Here is a 6,000-nt window from a genome sequence, read left to right on the forward strand (position 1 = left end):
TTCTTAAATGTAACAAATCTAGGCTAACCCTAGGATTAAATTCAGCTGAAAAATTCTGGTTTCACTCACCATGATCCAATGTTTAGCTCCATAGTTGATGGGGCTCAGAAAGACATGTATTTAGAGATGCACAAATTAGCCTAGATGAACTGATACTTCAGAATTTTTCAATTCCATTTGCTCAAAGTCAGAGAGACACACCATAAGTTAGAATTTGGAAGAAGCTAAACGGCATTGATGAAAATAGAAAGAAAAAAAATATACAGACGTTTACTTGAAAAAGTAAACAGTAGAAAAAATAAGGCAGGTCTCCAACAAAGTAATCATCAAGAGCAAACTGCCACACCATTGAGATTTGACAAAGGATAGCATGGAATTTGTTGCAAGATAATAATAGAAAGTAAGCTATAATAAGCAGGATTTTTTCAGCATAAAGGGAAAATAATATGTTCTGAAAGTCTTTAGAAATGTTTCAAATAAAGCTCTGTAATTTGAGAAAAGAACAAATCGAAAGAAAATGAGTAAGAGGTCTCAGTTTTCTCCCAGTTCCTTTCACATGTGGACAACACAGCAGTTTGTATCTATCCCTTTAAAAATATGGGTGCCTGCAATTAAAAAAAAAATACAGCATTCTCATTTCTTTTCACTTGCTCAGTGCTTTAAAATCATATCAATTATGGTCAACTTTATTAATTTCACTATATCATATATTAAAGAAATTTGATATCAAATATATTTGTACTTTAATGATGACAATTCCCACTTAGAATATGTATACTTTAGGCAAATACAATTTTAACTCCCAGACTCAGATTTTACTTCTGTAAAATGAGAACTTTACAGAGCTGTTAGAAAGTCAGAGACAACGTATGTTTCCGGACATGTTATATGGGTCTGGTAATGGTTAGTCCACCAAACTGCTAATGCACGGGCAAACAATTTTTATGAGAATTTTAAAGGTACTGTCTCTAGTATCCACCAGATTCTTTCACAGGTCTGAGGCAAATAATTTTCAAAATGCTAAGTTGCCTACACTGCTGTTCTAGGTCCTGCTTAAAAATGGTTAATAGCTAATTTTTGAGCACTATTATGTGCAGATTTATGTTTTAGAAAGCTCACAATATTGCTTACTCCAATCATATCATTTAAGACTGAAAGCGTTGAAGTGAACAAATTAAGGCTTTTCAGGTAAATATACAAACCATGTGCAATTTTCCAGGAAAATGCAATGTTTATAATAGGAGTAAGCACAAGTTAAAGTTATTTTGTAGAGGAAAAAAAAAAGTCAACTCATTTCAAGAAATATTTACCAAATGTCTACTGTGCAAAGGCAGTTTAAAGTTAGAAGTGCAGGAATAGTGCTGTGATATGTATAGTACAGAGAATTGACCCTTCCTTATCTATTCTCGGGGTCACTGCTAATCAACATTTAGTTAGCAGATAAGCAGATAGCGGAATCATGTTTGCAGATGTCACAAAATGGAACACTTCTAGAAGAGTCTGTGGAACTACCATAGTAGAATAAGTGAAATGCAAAATGCATTAGGAAGCTGAAGATGTGCCCCAAACCTAGAAGTGACAGAGTGATACCATATAGCCAGGCAAAAGCTAGGCTAAAGATTTAAGTCAAGAACAACTGTGGTCAAGTATGTTCTATCTTAATTTCTGTGAATGAATGTGTGGTTTCCTTCCCTGAAGACCTGGTAAAACAGCATTGTCCTCATACTCATAAGTATAAAAATAAAAATAATAATTAAATGGAACACTGGGAATACCAAGCAACTGGAACTCTCTTACACTGCTGGTGGGCATATAAATTAATAAAACCATTTTGGAAAAATATTTCACAGTATATATACCCTATGACCTAGCAATTCTACTCCTAGGTATATATCTAATGAAATGAATGCTTATGGCCACCAAAAGACATGTATGAGAATATGTATAGCAACTTTATTTATAATAGCCCAAAACTGAAAATAGCTCAAACATCCATCAATAGTAGGATGGGCAAATAATGAAATACTACACAGCAATAGAAAATAACTAGTGATACATTCAAAGCATAGATAAATCTAACAGACAAATGCTGAGTGAAAGAAGCTAAACAATAAAAAATACATACTGCCATGATTCCATTTATATGGGGTTCAAGAACAGACAAAAGTGATCTGCGACGATAAAAATCAGGACAGTATACGCATCCTTGGAACACTCTTGGAAGAGGCCTATCGACTGGGAAGGGGAATGAAGGTTTTTTCTAGTGATGGAAATGCTCTGCATCATGATCTGGGTGGTGTTTACAAGAATATACACATATGTTTATATATATAGAGAGAGAGATAGAGAGAGAGACAGAGACAGAGACAGAGACAGAGACAGAGAGACAGACAGAGAGACAGACAGAGAGACAGAGAGAGGGAAAGAAGGAAGTGCAGTCTCCTACCTGTCCTCAGGCTCTGGGGATCATCCTTTGTGTAAGCTACAAAGAACCACCTCATTGCAGGCAAGGTTGTTTCTGTGTGTGTGACTGGGGTAAGAAGGAAAGTTAACTAGGAAAATTGGCTAATAAAGATGTAAATTTCTATTTTGCCAGTCAGCAAAGACCAATATTTTAGCCCTTATCTATTGTCTTCTATTTGTTGTGTTTTTGTGTTCCTCTCCCAGATTCCCAGAGATCCATCTCCCTAAGACATTTGTCTGAAATGTCATGCTACACCTCACAGAGCCTAGCACAAAACTGGACAGGTACATGTAGATGTTCCAATCTTGTTCATAATAATCATAATAAAGACATTTGTTGATTACCATTCTACACCTCACAAAATAATTAATCCTCCTACCAACGCTATGATGTAGGTATTTTTATTCCAAGTCTACAGATGAAGAAACTGAGACTCAGAGACTTCCTGTGAATTATAAGTGGAAGAGCAGGGCCTCAGATGCTATATACAAATCTCACATTCTCGGCCACAGTCACTTCCAACTGTTACAGTGGACTGATTATAAAACATCTGCTTAGACTGTCTATCTAGCTGGATTTTTTCACCACGCCTCTGCCCTGAGTGATCTATTTCGTGCCCCTGCCAATATCAAAGGCCACACTTATCAAACAAAATGCCCACAGTTCTGTGGTAAACATGGCTCAAGGCCTCATGAAGAGCCAATGTCCATGTAGTGCACATGGTGGTTTGCAGTTTCACAGCCTTCTAAATGGTCTCTATCACTTCTCAGTGTATCCCCAGATTAAGTCAGGTCAAATGAATATGCTCAGGACTTTTCAGTCATTCCCTTGGTGTAATATGTCATCTCCTATCCAATTATTTATTTTTAAATTTATAATATAATTAGGAATAGTTTTTTATATATACATAATGATCCCTTTATTCTGAACATCTCTTAAGCTATTTATAAAATCACAAATTTGAATTTTGTTCTTTCTTGATGATGTCTAGAAAGACAATTTAAGTTCTCTTAGGATAGCCAATTATTTTCTGTACTATGACCAAAGTAGATTGGTGCTTTGGTGACAGTATGCCACTGATTCATGTCCACAGAGAGAGACACTTCTCTGGAAAGAATCCATCATCTTATTTTACAATCTGCATTGAATAACACTGTCAGCCTACAAGTTTTTGACAGTTCCGCATCCTTTCCTCACCTAATTCTACTTGACAGCTAAAAGTAGACCACACTTACAGAACATCACCGTGTTTTTAAGTGGCATGGGCATTTCTTTCACATGATGATCTGTCAGAGTTAACTCACATATAAGTAGAATATCCTTTCGTGTTGGCAAATTCATATTCATCATTCGCTTATTGTAGACAGCTAAACAATGCAGTATCTCATAGGAGCCTTATTATCGCATAATTATACCCTTGATTAAACCCTTCCTAGAGGACTGAGTCTGGTTGTGGGTGCTTTTAAAAACTTGAGAAAAAGGTATTTTAAAGAGATACGCTACCAACAGAGGTAGAGTGGGGAAAGCACAGATTAATGGAATGAAGGGTTTTGGAGGAAGGTGCATGTCACTGCAGATGTACAAGAAACCCTCCTGGGTTTAAATTTGATTCCATAATTTATTGTGTCATCTTAAAACCATAGCCTCAGTTTACTCATCTGTAAATTTTTTGGTAAAAATTAGGTGAGTCAGTGTTTAAACTGTGGCACAAAAAACTCAGCAGGTAGTTACAAGATAAATAGATCTCTTCACTCTTCAATTTTCCTTGACCAAATTAGGTCCAATATGTCTTTAATCCTCATATTCCTGTGCTCTCTTCTGAGGACAGAAAGACACAGGGGGTAATTGATGCTGCTGTTGAAGGTAACAATTTGTGACCTGGACTATGCAAACCTTCTTAGAAGAAGCTTATTTATTTATTTTAAAAAATAGATCTTTACTGGAGTATAATTCCTTCACAATACTGTTAGTTTCTGTTGTACACCAAAGTGAATTAGCTATATGCATACATATGTCCCCCATACCCCACCCTCTTGAGCCTCCCTCCCATCCTCCCTATCCCACCCCTCTAGGTCATCACAAAGCACCGAGCTGATCTCCCTGTGCTATGCTGCTGCTTCCCACCAGCCACCTATTTTACATTCAGTTGTGTATATATGTCGATGCTACTCTCACTTTGCCTCAGCTTCCCCCCACACCATGTGTCCTCAAGTCCATTCTCTATGTCTACATCTTTGTTCCTGCCCTGCAACTAGGTTCATCAGTACCTTTTTTTTTTTAAGATTCCATATATATGTGTTAGCATATGGTATTTGTTTTTCTCTGACTTACTTCGCTCTGTATGACAGACTCTAGGTCCATCCATTTCACTACAAATAACTCAATTTCGTTTCTTTCTATGGCTGAGTCATATTCCATTGTATATATGTGCCACATCTTCTTTATCCATTCATCTGTCGGTGGACATTTAGGATGGTTTCATGTCCTAGCTATTGTAAATAGTGCTGCAGTGAACATTGTGTACATGTCTCTTTTTGAATTATGGTTTTCTCAGGGTATACGCCCAGTAGTGGGATTGCTGGGTCATATGGTAGTTCTATTTTTAGTTTTTTAAGGAACTTCCACACTGTTCTCCATAGTGGTTGTATCAATTTACATTCCCACCAACAGTGCAGGAGGGTTCCATTTTCACCACAAGCTTTCCAGCATTTATTGTTTCTAGATTTTTTGATAATGGCCATTCTGACCGGCATGAGGTGATACCTCATTGTAGTTTTGATTTGCATTTCTCTAATAATTAGTGATGTTGAGCATCTTTTCATGTGCCTCTTGGCCATCTGTGTCTTCCTTGGTGAAATGTCTATTTAGGTCTTCCACCCATTTTTAATGAGATTGTTTGGTTTTTTGATATTGAGCTCCATGAGCTGTCTGTATAGTTTGGAGATTAATCCTTTGTCTGTTGTTTCATTTGCAAATATTTTCTCCCATTTGAGGGTGTCTTTTTGTCTTCTTTATGGTTTCCTTTGCTGTGCAAAAGCTTTTAAGTTTAATTAAGCCCATTTGTTTATTTTAGTTTTTATTTCCGTTACTCTAGGAAGTGCGTCAAAAAAGATCTTGCTGTGGTTTATGTCAAAGTGTGTTTTTCCTATGTTTTCCGCTAAGAGTTTGATAGTGTCTGGCCTTATGTTTAGGTCTTTAATCCATTTGGAGTTTATTTTTGTGTATGGTGTTAGGGAGTGTTCTAATTTCATTCTTTTACATGTAGCTGTCCAGTTTTCCCAGCACCACTTATTGAAGAGGCTGTCTTTTCTCCATTGTATGTTCTTGCCTCTTTTGTCATAAATTAGGTGACCATATGTGTGTGGGTTTATCTCTGGTCATTCTATCCTGTACCATTGATCTATATTTCTGTTTTTGTGCCAGTACCATACTGTCTTCATTACTGTAGCTTTGTGGTATACTTTGAAGTTGGGGAGCCTGATTCCTCCAGCTCCATTTTTCTTTCTCAAGATTGCTTTGGCTATTCGGGGTCTTTT

Source organism: Balaenoptera borealis, assembly GCF_965194805.1.
Source record: "Balaenoptera borealis genome assembly, chromosome: 15".
Lineage (NCBI taxonomy): Eukaryota > Metazoa > Chordata > Mammalia > Artiodactyla > Balaenopteridae > Balaenoptera > Balaenoptera borealis.